The sequence below is a fragment of the Carcharhinus amblyrhynchos genome, chromosome 4 (genome assembly GCF_965287045.1).
Source record: "Carcharhinus amblyrhynchos chromosome 4, sCarAmb.v2.hapA, whole genome shotgun sequence".
NCBI classification, from domain to species: domain Eukaryota; kingdom Metazoa; phylum Chordata; class Chondrichthyes; order Carcharhiniformes; family Carcharhinidae; genus Carcharhinus; species Carcharhinus amblyrhynchos.
Genome location: NC_137327.1, coordinates 72,332,946 through 72,347,193, shown reverse-complemented (window position 1 = coordinate 72,347,193; position 14,248 = coordinate 72,332,946). Strand labels below are relative to the sequence as shown.

The window sequence follows — 14,248 nt, the reverse complement described above, 5'->3', positions numbered from 1 at the left end:
TGGGACTGTGGTGACTTTACCTTTATATACTAAAACATGGCAGGTAGGAAGTGCAGAATCCTCTGTGAGTGTGGCATCCTCAAATAGGGCCTCCAGCCTGTTTCAGCCGATATCCATAACTTGAAACTGGCATATCATTGCCCCTAGAATAATGACACTGACCACAGTATTGTAAAATCGTAGGTGTGTATTATGGTGATAAGGCAATTCTAATTCTTCATTCATGAAAATCAGCGGGTGTATTATATTCAGAAAATAAGAGTACACAAGTTTACTAGTAATCTAACATCTCACATTTACGACCCCTCACAATGTTCAAGATACAAGGCAGCGTACGGCAAAATATTGAACATAGCAGAACTTTAGTTCAAATGATAAAGAACTGGGAGGCCTTTCAGAATCCAAAATACAAACCGAGACCTGGTCCTCAAAAGGGTACAAAAGATCTAATGACATTACGTTGAGAAAGTGCAAGGGATTCTTCCCCTCTTTAATATAGTGAAGTGGCCCGAGGAGCTTCTATGTTATTGGACAAAATGTGATACAGAGCCATGAGCAACGAAATTACAACTGTTCAAAAAAGAGGTACAAGAATAAAGCCGGCAATTGCAGACCAGTCAGTTTGACCTCAGTGGTAGGGAGACTTCTGGAAGCTATAATTTAGGGCAAAAGTATTAGTCACTTTGACAGGTACATGATAATTAAGGAAAGTCAGCATGGATTCATTAAAGGAAAATCATGTTTAACTAACTCGCTTGAGTTTTTTGAGGAGGTAACAGAGAAGGTTGATAAGGACATTGCTGTTTATGTGGTGTGTATGGATTTCAGAAAGTATTTCATTTTGTGCCACATAACAGACTTATGAATAAAACTGTGGCTCATGGAAGAAAAGGGGAAGTAAGCACTTAGGTAAGAAATTGGCTGAGTGACAGGAAGAGTCAGAGTGAATCATTGTTTTTCAGATTGGAGGAAGGTTTGCAGTGGACTTCCCCAGGGGTCAGTATTGGGGCCCTTGTTCTTTCGGATATATATTGATGACCTAGGTGCCCAGGGAATTACTTTCAAATTTGCAGATAATAGGAAGATTGGAAATATTTTGTTAACTGTGATGAGGATAGTCTTGAACTTCAAACGGACATAGTCATAAAGGTAGATTGCGCAAAAAAGTAGCAGATGAAGTTCAATGCAGAGAAGTGTGAAGTGATTCATTTTGGCAGGAAGAATATGGAGAGCAAGTGCAAAGTAAAGGGAGAAACACTAAAGGAGGTGCAGAAACAGAGAGACTTCGCTGTAATGTACATGTCATTGAAGATGGCAGGGCATGTTGAAAGAGCAGTTTATAAAGCATATCCTATCATAGGACTTAATAATAGGGGCATTGAGTACAAGAGTAAGGAGGCTATGTGGAACTTGTGTAAGATACTTGCACTACACTGGATTCAGTTCCTCTGCGTGCACATCTCCTGTTGATTCTGTCCTCTGGGATCAGCCAAAGAATGGCCTCTTTATTCCCACAGTTACTCTATTCCATGAGCTGTTGCAATTAGGTCTCATTTAGAGTACTGGGTCCAGTTCTGGGCAGCACGCTAGAGGAAGGATGTAAAGGCATTGGAAAGAGTACAGATAAGATTCACAAAAATGATTCCAGGGATACAAATCTGTCTCTATGAGGATAGATTTGAGAGGTTGGGCCTGTTTTCATTGGAAAAAATGATGAGAGGAGTCTTGATTGAGATATTTAAGATCCTGAGAGATATGAAGAGGGTAAATAGTAAGAAAATGTTCCCACTCAAAGATTATCAAGAACTAGAGGGCACAGATTTAAAGTAATTGGCATAAGGAATAATATCAGTGATTTGAGAAAGATCTTTACATCCAGAGGGTGTTTGGAGTCAGAAACAAACTTTCTGAGAGGATGGTGGAAGCAGGTTGGATTGAGGTATTCAAAAGAGAATTGGATTGCTATTTGAAAAGAAAGAATGTACAAGGTTGCAGGGATAAGGCAGGGGAGTGGGATAGGTAAAATGTTCTTTTAGAAAGCCAGTGCAGACTTGACGGGCTGAATGGCCTTTGGCATTGTAAAGATTTTGTGAAGCAAAAGGTCAAAGGTTTTATTGAGCCGCTTAAAGGAAAGATGAGGTAGTCAATACTAATACAGGTACAGCATTCTAAATCTGGCTTTCCAAAAGCCAAATTTGTCCAAATAATGGTCAATTTCTTCTTGAGTGCAGCTCCCAGAGCACAGTAACCACAGAAATAAAGAGGCCATTCTTGGGCTGATCCCACAGAATCACTGAGTGATATGTACATACTGGACCTGAGCCCACTGTAGCTCTTTAAGAATTGCCTCACCACCGCCCCCCACCCTCCCCACCCCCTCCCATCCTTAGTCCTTACAGATACAGTACCATGCTATTAATCCATATACTGTTCAATGTAATTATCACATAAGCAGGCAGTATCATATAGTTGATTCATTAACAGTTGTTAGTATTTAGTTACCCAGTATAAAAGCTCATACATTACGTAATTAATCCATGTAAAGTTGTGGATTATCATGTTTGTCTGTTGTACAATTATTCCATATACAGTCTGAATGAGGTACTATCTCTACACAGTACCTGTATCCTTGTAGTTGGTTCATATAGAGTCAGTGGCAAGAAATTACCCCACCCACTGATTTTATCACTGAGTTGTTCCATATACAGAAACCATCAGTGAGTCAAATGGGGCAGCAAGGTGGCACAATGGTACACATTGCTGCCTCACAGCTCCAGGAGACCCGGGTTCAATTTTGGCCTTGGATGACTGTGAGTTTGTACATTCTCCCCATGTCTGCATGGGTTTCTTCCAAATGCTCCAGTTTCCTCCCACAGTCCAAAGATGTGCAGGTTAGATGGATTGGCCATGTTAAATTGCCCCTTGGTGTCCCAAGATATGTAGGTTAGATGGATTAGCAATAGTAAATGTGTGGGGTTATAGGGATTGGGTAAAATACTCTGGATATTTGTCAGAGAGTTAATGCAGACTTGATGGGCTGAATGGCTTCTTCTGCACTGTAGGGATTCTATTTATGATTCAAATTTACAGACTGTATCATGCAGTCACAAACATACATTAACAATATAATTGCATTAGAAGCAGTACAAAGAAGGTTCACAATTTATTACTGGTAAGGATTTATTCTCTGAAGGCAGGTTAAATATGTTGGGCCTATACCCATTGGAAATCAGAATGAGAGGTGATTTTATTTTAACATGTAAGATCCTGATGTGGATAACAGAGGGATGATTCCACTGTGGGGGGGTGACTAAAAGGCTGAGTTAGATAGATTTTGATAGGCAAGTGAATCAAGGGTTATGGGGGATAGGGAGGAAAGTGGAAATGAGAACAAATCAACATCAGCCATAATCTTACTGAATCACAGAGCAGTCTTGAAGGGCCAAATAGACTGCTTCTGCTATTAAGTCTTATATTTGTATTCTGATTAAATACATTATCACATTCTAATTCTATGCTGACAACACCCAGGTCTATCTCACCACCACCTTTCTCAATTCCACAACAATCTCTAAATTGTCTGATTGCCTGTCCAGTTCTCATCTTTGATTCCTGCCAAAAGTTTTGTTCCTTAGCCTCTGATTCCATTTTTCATTTTGGCTACTGTTAGAGACTGACCAGTCTTAATGTCCATAAGATGAGCTTCCAGAACATTGCCCAATTCTGTCCCTACCTCAGCTGAAATCCTCGTCCGTTCTTTTTTTTAACTCCTGGACTTGACTAGCCCAACGCTGAACTCATTGATTTCCCATCTTCCATCCTGTCCAAACTTGAGCTCATCCAAAACTTTGTCACCTCTGTCCTTATTGCACCAAAGTCCTGTCCCTTTGTCATCCCTGTGCTTGCTGACCTAAATTGGCTACTGGTCTCAAATGAAGCCTTGATTTTAAAATTTTTGTTTTCAAATCCCTCCATGACTTCACCCCTCCCTATCTCATCATTTCCAGCCCCACAACCCTGCAACATGTCTGCATTCCTCAAATTCTGGTCTCTGATGTATCCCTGATTTAATTGCTTCATTGGTGGCCACACCTTCAGTTGCCAAAGTTCAAAGTTCTGGAATATCCTCCTAAACCTCGCCACTTTGCTTTCTTCCTTGAAGCCACTCCTTAAAACCTATTTTTGACCATACCCTAGGCCACCTGTCCTGACCTTCTTATGTGACTTGGTGTCAAATCTTGTCTGATGATCATTCTGTGAGTTGCCTTGGACATTTTACTACATTGAAGATGCTGTCTAAATGCAAGTTCTTGCCGTTGTTGTTATGTAGTTGCTCATTACACCTGATATTATGTAGTTATGATCAGGACTTCTGAGTCAAAAAGGCCATGAGTCCAAGCCCAACTTTACAGAATTGAGCACAAAGTTTAGGCTGGCACTGCAGTTTAGAGAGAGTCCTGCACTGTCAGAGGTCTGTCTTATAGATGAAATGCTGACACAAAACCCCATCTTCCTCATGGGTAAAAGCTGTAGATGATACTTCAGCTCTAATTTCAAGATGAATAGTGCTGTTCATTTTGTTTTCCAGTTCAGCATTTATCTCTCAACTAAAGACAGTTAAAAGCAGATTATCTCATCATTTTCTCATTGCTGTTTGTGGGACCATCTTGTGCACAAATTGGCATCTGTGTTTCCTACATAACAACAGTGATTACAAAAGTGTTTAATTGATTATAAAATGCTTTGAGACATCTTGATGTCACAATAAGTGTTTTAGAATTGCAAGTCTTTTTTTTAATTTTCTTCTTTTATGCACAGTCTGTATAATGTCCTTGCCCCACATACAGGTGGCATTGTGTAGTTACCATATATGCAGGCTATAGTTGTTTCATACATAAGGCTTATCATATTTTTATTTCATATCCAGAATTGTTTCCAAACCCTACATTCCCTCACACTACCCTAGCTCTGTAACTTGCTCCAGCCCGATAAACCTCCATGATATCGGCCCTTCTCTATTTCTGGCCTCTTCCAGATACACACTTTTTAATTCTGCACTGTTGGTGGCTGTGTTTTCATTTCCCTAGTCCCTGAACTATGGAATTCCCCTCATATTTCCATTTTTGTTACTGTATGTTTGTTGCATTTTTGCACATCTAAAACCTGATTCTTTCATCTACTTGCAAACTTTTCAATTAAAGTCACATTGCGACTCAACCTCCGAGCTGTGAACATGCTTCTGAAGAAATTTATATTACAAAGCATTCTGTCTTTCTCTATCTCGTTCTCCTGCTTCAAGACAGTCCTTAAAACCTACCACTTTGGCCGATCCTTAAGTGGCCTCTGTTAATAGTCCTAAGTGAATCAGTGTCAATTTTTTTAATCAATCCTATGTAACTTGTTTTGCTATGTTAAAGATGCTATGTAAATAGAAGTTTTTGTTACAAAGGCTGTATTACATGTTCACCCCATCTAGAGGCAATTTCATGCAGTTATCCTAGGTACAAGGTGTTACATGAAGCTAACCTATATCCTTGATGGATTGTGTAATTACTGCATGTAAAAACAGCATCACACAGAATTATAGAAGCACAGAAGAGAATTTGGCCCAACAGCCTTTCGAAGAGGAATCCGATAGTCCCACTCCCTTCTACCCTTCCTCATATCTTTGCACTTTTTCTCTCCTATTAAATCATCTCTTTGCCTTCGCTGCTCAATGGAGAATTCCAGCTTCTCCAGTCAATCTACATAACTCCATTCTCATCTCTCATATTTGAAACCATTTTAATAACTCTCTCCAAAGCCATAAAGTGTGCTGTTCAGAATTGAACATAGTACTCCAGCTGGGGCTGAATTGGTTTTTTTGTATAGGCTTAGTAAAATTTCTTGTTTCATTTCCTTTGTGCCTCAAAGTAGAAAGCCTAATATCTGATATGCCGTATTAGCTACATTGCTAGCTTGTCCTGCTACATAAGAGAATTGTGCATAAGCATCCCCAAGTTTCTGCTCTTGCATCCCTTTAAACTTATACATTTAGCGTGTGTTGCCTTTCCTTACTCTTCCTACCCAAAATGCAACACCTCACACTTTCCTGAACTGAATTCTATCTGCCATGTGCCCATCCATTCATTGGCTTGTCCACTTCCTCATTTTTTGCTATACTTCCATGTTTTGTGTTATCTGCAGATTTTGAGAATGTGCTTTGTGCTCAAGCCATTAAATTAAGTTAAAAACAGCAGTGGTCCTAGAGCTGAACCATGGGAAATTCTATACTTCCTTTCATTCTGGAAAACAGCAATTCACCATGACTTTATTTTCTATCCTTAAACACAGTCCCTAAAACCTATCACTTTGGCCAAACTTTTGGTGACATCCCCTAACAGCTTCCTAAGTGAGTCAGTGTCAAATTTTATTGAATAACCACTCCTGTTGAGTTATTTTGCTATGTTGAAGATGCTATAGAGATTCAGGTTGTTGTTATAAATGCTGTACTATGTGTTCACCCCAGAGAGAGGCAATTCCATGTAGTTAGCCTAGATATAATTTGTTATTCCAAGGTCTTCAATTTTGCTAACAAGTTTAGTATGTGGTGTTTATCAAATGCCTTTTGAAAGTCTGTATACATCACATCAACTGCACAGCCCTCATTCACCTCTCAATTACCTCATCAAAAACTCAATTAAGTTAATCACAATGTGCCCTTAACAGCTCTACGCTGGCTCTCCTTTTACGAGTCCATACTTGTTAAATTTATACCAGATTATTGTTTCTAAAGCTACACATCATTAATGTTAAATTGATTCATTAGTCATTGCCATATTTATTATTCAGCTTTATTTTGAACAATGTAGTTACCAGTATACATGCTTTATTGTGTAGGTACTGTATATACAAGCACTATTATATAGTTACCCCATACTTGCGATGTATCATGTAGTTAGCCATACTGAAGCAACTATGTGCAGTAATTACATATGTATACACAATTGTTAACCCATATCCAGCCAATATCATTCAGTTACCTCGTTTGTTTTTACTGTATAGTTACCATGTATGTAGGTGACATCATGAAATCACCCAATAAAAAGGTGGCATTGTGTAACAGGCAGTTTCATGTAAGTACCCAAACATACAGGCAGTACCATGCAGTTACCCCATAAATAGGCAGCATCTTGTAGTTACCCGATGTACGGCAGACAGCAATGCAGACAGCATTCTATGATTGAACTATATAAAGGTGTTATTGTAGTTACCCGATGTACAGCATTGTGTGGTGACCCAATATACAGGTTGTAACATGTTGTGATCCCCTTACACAGGCAGTGGTTACTATGTTTCAGAAGTTATTAAGAGTCATCCACATCATGTGAAATTGAGGTCATATGTAAACAGATTGGTTAGGGATTGCTGGTGCTTTTAATTGAAGGGCACTTGTGTGTTTCTCTTTACAACAATTCAGCTTTCACAGTTGTTTAGTTTCCAGCCCACAAATTGCCAACGATTTGGAGTTCAATTTCCCAGTTATGAGAATTGATGCCCTAAATTGTGTGACTAGTTCAAAAACAAACCATGAGAGTACCATACTCAGGAGAATGTCTTCCTGCCCAGAAGACATTGCAAGGGATCTAATAGACATTCACGATAATGATCTATTTGTAATGGATGTTATTCAAGTATGTTGACTTGTGGTCACCAAGAGGAAAGCATCAAGGAAATATTTCAGACCATTATGAGAACATGTATTATAACATTTTTTAAGGGGAACTAGATCAATCTTGGTAACTGAGAATAGAACTACATGGGAAAAGAAGGGCAAATAGCCCTAATGGATAGATCGTATCCAGATACGATGGGCTATTTTATTGGAAATTTTTAACAAAAAGCAATCAGCAAAAAAGAATATTTTCACTGCCGGGGAATGTCTCTTTTTCATTATTTCACACTCAGCTGTGAGACTTGGGAAGGGTAGGACATGGACTCTGGTAGGACTCTGTGATAATAATGTTTTATGAGCACTGGGAGTGAGCAATTTCAGTCAGCCTGTTGGTCTGACAGGGGGCTTCAGTTTGGTAAAACAATCCACCTAGCAGACAATGGAGCCCAGAGCATCCAACCCAAATGGTCATCTGGTGAGAAATCTAGTTCAGTAACAAATGAAAAACTAGAACTGCTTTTATGCACAACTCCAAATATGTAAATAATTATATGTGTTAATTTTCTATAACATTGCACACAGCAGGTATTGCAACGAATATAGTTTTTAGATTAAATAGGATTAGTCAATAAAAGATACTCAGACCCGAACAAGCAGGTGTAAAGATTTTAGTATTTTTGTTATAATTTCTTAGGCCGACATTTAATGATGGAAAATGCTGATGTAAAGTTGTCATGCTGTATTGGCACCCTCCAGTAAAGATGGCACTGCAGTATCTTCATTCATGAAATTGCTGTGTGAGCAATTTACATTGGCAGTTTCTATTATATACGGAATGAAAATATTAACAGAAAGGACACACAAACATTGTTTTTAAATTAGGTTAAAAAAACTAAAATTCCATGAATTACTAAAGTTCAATGATTTAACCACTGCCTGCAAAATTGACATTGGTAGGTCATAGAAAGTTGAACTGTTACATTAGTGACCGAGTTATAAAGGCATTTCTTGCTGCAATATGATGAATGGTAAGTTATTTGTGACTTGATGATAGCGTTGCCTTATGAAGGCTTGAAAGTATTTAAATTGTAGTCTGAAGCATCAGGTTTGAGTCTTAATGTTTGGCAGAGGGCTGAATGAGAACAGTGTGACATGTAAACAGGACAAAACAGGTGCCTGTTCTATGTACCCTAACTTCTGTCTTCTTGCTCCATAGGACATCATGTTGAAATAATGAACAGCACACTGGTGGAAAACCAGAACATGTCTTTGGGAAGCTGCACATGGCCTTTGTGTACATACTCCCATCATCCCCATGCTACCACCTCCACAGTAAGCCTACCACAGCCTACATGCTAACTAAAACCAAAATGATGGGAATGTCAAGAAGATAAACAAAAAGCACTATTCAAACATCAAGTAAATTTACATACTCCTGTTAGACACTACTTATATGTAGTAATTAAATGAGATATACTACTGCTTATATCTCATTGCTGTAACACATTTATAATCAATTCATGGTAATAGTGATAAGCATTTTCAACGTATGAAGACTGTTGGTTCAATGTATATTATCAATAGAAATTGTTTATCTGTCTCGATTTTTATGTAAGAGTGTTATCTTAACTGAATGTTAAGTTTACATTGGAATTAAAAAAATAGTTTTGTTTTTAAGGAAATGTCTTTCGTGGAACAGGGTCCCCAATAGCCTCCTATTTCATCACCATGTTTCCCATTTAGTCCTTATTACAAACAAAAAATGAATGTTAATAAGAAACAGGACAAAAATAATTGAAATAGAGAGTGACAATGAACTCCAGTCCGTACTGCGTATCCAGTTTTCAATTATGCCTTGTCTATGTAACATCAAATTTTATAAATTTAGAATATATCCAGAATTAAGAGATATGTTTTGTATAGCAATATTTTCTGCATAAATATTCATGCATGCTTCACATACACACCTATACCTGTGATATTAGCTGGTTATGAGCAGGAGCCTCTGAAGGGCATGCAGTACTCAACTATATAAACACTTCTAGTAGAAAACTCATGATCTTACAAAAAGACTAGATAAGTATCACTATCTGTGTAGAGAAATGAAACTTAAATACTTGACAGATATGTGCCAGAGTCAATCTGTGATTTTGGCAAGTTACTGCATAATTGTACCTGAGGACTTCAAAAGACTTTAATGTAGAGACAAGATGACTGATCTTTCTGTTAACGTCTTACTTTCTACTGCGAATATTTTTGTCCTGTTTTTCCTTCTGAACTGTTGTGATGAAACAGGCCTGGCTATTGGAGGATAACCTTGCACGTGTTTTGTGTGTTCTCTCATTTCTATTGCTGGTCAGAACCTCTTCCTTCACACTGTGTTACAGTGCCTCAGAGAAAGCCGGATGAGTGTCACTAAGCTTGAATGAATGTGGTGTATTGAGGGTGTTAAAGGGACCCTGGTTCCTTGAAGCTAAAGCAAATGTTTCATGCTGTCATCCTCCGCGCTTCACTGTCAAGGTACAAGAACTGCTTTCTGACCACAGTAGACTCTATCCGAGAGCTCTGTCACATTGATAGTGGGCTGCTGCAGTCCCGCATTGTGTTTGATGGCATCGGCTAGGAAAATACAGCTTCAGATTACAGATCAGCATCTCGGTAAAACAGTGGGATAATTCTACTTATGACAGACGCTAATGTCCATTCCTTTAAATTGACTGGGCTGAGAGTCAGAGAGCTGTTTGAGGTTGTCCACCTCAGAACAGTGGGATCTCCAACTGATCCCATCCAGTTAAAGAGTGTATTGAAAATGACAGTGTTACCTCCACCAGGATCCTTACTTGTAATCCAAGGGTCTAGTTTAATTTGCTTTTAGTTTGTAACACTGGCAACATTCAAGACGATGCCATTAAATGCAGTGCAAACTCAGAATCCACTTCAGAGCTACATTTGTGTCATAAGTTGCAGAATATCACTGCGAATCTTGACTATGGTGAATACAGGGAGGAGGTGGGTGTTGCCTCTGAAACATTAAGAGATGCAATTGGAAAGGCTCATTAGCTTCAATGGGGTAATCCTTTGAACTGGCTCAGTACTTCCAAACCATCATACTTTTAACCTCCCAAGTCATTCACACCACCATTTCCCCAGCATTCGATGCAGGGTGTGTAGAATGTAAGTCTGAAATTTAAAATAAACTTCCCATTTCAAGAAAGGTCCAAGGTTCCTGCTGATAAAAAGACACATGGAGGATGTTTAGGGTAGTTCAATGAGGTGCCTCAGATGCTTTAGCATCACTGGCAAATTAAAATTTTAAAAGGGTTAAAAGCAACGAAAGCTCAAAGCACTAGTGTCGCCAAATGCAATTTAAAAACACAGGCAAAAAAAAACACCATTTCTGAAGCTGTACGCACTAAGAGAAATAATACTAAATGTGCAATGAATTATTCCAAATGATTTGTTAATTGAAAAATGGAAGTCGTCAGACTATAAACATCATTAGCTCGTGTGCATTCTTCATAACAGTCACGTTAACTGAAAGTGACTCTAAATAAGAATTTTCAGCATCACAGACTCATTTCTTTGTCTCACATCGCGGGATGGCTGGAATCTGATGCCCTCCTGCACTTGTTTTCACCGATTCCTCTCATCTCACGCCACCTCATCATCCAACATCACTGTTTACATCATCCACAGTTCTGTTTCCCTCTTATTTCTGTTCTTTGCGTTTAGTTTTCTCAGCCTTATGCAAATGATATGCAAGAAATCCTGAAATTGGATAAAACGGGTCACACTGAGGGAAAGTGGAAAGAAGAGGGTAGAGGACTGAAACAGGGATTGTTTTCCAGTTGGGCTGGACAAATTTAAAATTAACCCTTGTGTTTTCCATCGCAGCAAAAAAAAGTGCAACACATAGCTAGGGGGAAGGGTAGGAATCAAGCACACTGATTCTGATACTGAAATGATTAAATGGCTAAGTCATTGTATACCAGCCACATGTTCCATTAACTACATGGGAATTTGAGTTAATGTAGTTTGCAGGCTCTGTCAACGCACCTGACAGAATTCGTAACACTACATTTCTTCACCCTTGTGTGTTTCACAATACTGTGCTCTGAGAACGGAAAAATCTTTGGGAACAAAGTTCCATCCCTCTCAGGAGGATCAGTGAGATATTGACTTGACTAACTGTGTGCCTGTAAAAGGGCCTTAGATGTGCTATAATGGTTTAAAACAATATAATCTATAGACTTTTGAGCCAATAGCCTAATCTAAATGTCAGTATGTTACAGCATACAGTGTAGTAACAGTGATAAGACTCAAGTCTAAAAATTTCATTTTCTAACACTGATCGCTGTCGTTTCTCTACTCTATGTTGATTGCTTAGTTTTAATTACAGTCAATTAGGAACTAACGATTTAAATCTGAGGGAGTGTTAATAAAAGTTTGGTTTTAACATTTGTATTTGAAACCATTTATTAATTCATTAAAAGTCATTTATTTTATGCTAACCTTCACTGGGATATGGTAAAAAGTTTAATACAATACATACCTAGTTTGTGTAGTTTACATTTTAGAATAAAATTAACTTTGTATGTAACTCTTACAATGATAGATTCATTGTTAACTAATTATGATATTGAGTTGTTGCTATGGCAACAAAACTACAACATGGCTACCTTTGTATAAATTATTTGTGAATTTTCACTTGTAATTTAAAAAAAATGTACATCGGCATGAACTTTAAAAAAAAGGTACAGTTAGACACACTCAGGCCAAGAGAAATGATATCCTTTGACTATTTTGAATACCCAAAGTTCCACTCAAAACATACTTGAGACCTGAATCTGTGTCTGTACGTCCCTTTCTCAAAGAGGTTTACAACACATGGATTTAGAACCGGGTTTTTTAACAAGTTGAAAGCGTGGTACAGTGTTGTAAAAAAAACTCTGAAAAATCTGAGAATGCTGCAGTTTAACTGATTTGACCTGTTAGTGTATGATTGTGTGTGACACATCTTTTTTTTTGCACTTATGTACATAGTTAAAAGAAATATTCAGATCTTATTTTGAATAAAAAAAGGAACTGTGTTAAATACAGAAAAGTTTGTTAAGGTAAATAAGGTCGGCATTGCTAAAGGCTTTGAAAAAAAAAAGAAACGAGGAATGGTTTTTGCTATAAAACTTATCTGGAAGCATGATAGCGCTTTGCTGTTGAGAAAAGCTCTGTAGTTTGCCATAGCTTTACTGTACAATGAATGAGAACAACACACACACTGAGTTCTAGAGTTTAGAATCAAGCCTTCAGCAGCCAGTTACAATCCTACTGTTGAAATGCTCTAAACAGTGAAAAAAAATTCAAATAAATTAACCAGCAACACACAAAGGAACAGATGAATTGCAAGATGAAAAAAAACAATCATGTTACACTGATCTCAAAGGTTCAAGTTCTATAATACTGTACACAGATGCAATCTGATGGTGGAAGCCTACTGATTTTGTTGCCATGGCTGCTGTATCCTAGCAACTGAGGGAATGAGTATCCCTGCTCATGGGTTGCTTTGGAAACCTGTAAGCAAGGTCCCCTGTGCCTTTGTTCCCTCAACGAGCATCTCGTTGTCAACTTTCGAGGACTGTTGTCCCCGGCACAAAGAGGCCAATTTCTGATTCCGGACGGTGATTTGCAATCTCTGTCTGCATTCTAGGGAGGAGATCTTTACCTGCTTGTGAATGCGAGTTCAATAACCTCGCACTTAATCTGAGTCGCACTCAGACTGCCTCCCCACATCACACCTCACAAAATGGGCAAATAAAAATTACATTGCAATGAAGGGAATGGGAGCTTTTACCCTTTAAGGCCAGGTCCCAAAATCGCACAGATGTTAAAAAGCTGTTCATTCCCTCAGCTGTTACAAGCAAGATAGTAGCTTTGAAATTCTTTTCTCTTTTAGATTTCTGCCAATTTAGCTCGCTGTAGTGCTTGTACGTGCTTTAGATGAGATGTGCTGTATGCTACATATTTCAGTATTTTATGCCATTGTTTAATTTCTGACCTTTTAAAAAAAAATAAAGTGCTTAAAATGGTTAGCTGTCTGTACGTTTATTTTACGCCCACTGACATCACAGTGAAACAAAAGACAAGTGCTTTTTTTGTTGTTTCTGATTCTGTGAAGAAACCAGCTGCAAACAGCCTTGGATCAAATCCAAATATGTTTTATGAGTTTACATATGTTGCACATTTCAGTGTCCAGTAATGGGAATGGAAGTCCTGTAGTGCAATGGGTAGCTTACCTCTGGTCTAGGACCTCTGGATTCAAATTCCACTTACTTGATGGCCACAATGTGGCCAAACTGGTTGATTACCAGCCCAAAATTCTTCTAGTATGCCTAAAGGCAAGTGTTAGAGTGGAAATTCAATGGCAAATCACTGCAGCACTTTGCCATATATTATAATAGACCAATCTAATTGAAATCTATGATCACTAATGGTAATGGTACCTGAAGAAGGAGAAATTAAATGGAGTCAAGGACTTGCATCCTGAGATCTGTACTTGTGGCTAATGACCCCCTTTCAAAATGATGCTAACTGCTTTGC

At 38.3% G+C, this 14,248-nt stretch overlaps 1 protein-coding gene across 7 annotated transcripts in view; it reads left to right on the top strand.

The window, feature by feature from the left end:
• LOC145342114 (muscleblind-like protein 2) overlaps positions 1 to 13,737 on the top strand; it is a 151,797-nt gene extending 138,060 nt beyond the window's left edge. For all 7 annotated transcript variants that reach the window (XM_080187343.1, XM_080187342.1, XM_080187341.1 and 4 more), the window contains one exon: positions 8,871 to 13,737. The gene's annotated coding sequence lies outside the window, so the exon portion shown is untranslated. The remainder of the gene's footprint in view (positions 1 to 8,870) is intronic.
• The last annotated feature ends 511 nt before the right edge of the window (positions 13,738 to 14,248 follow it).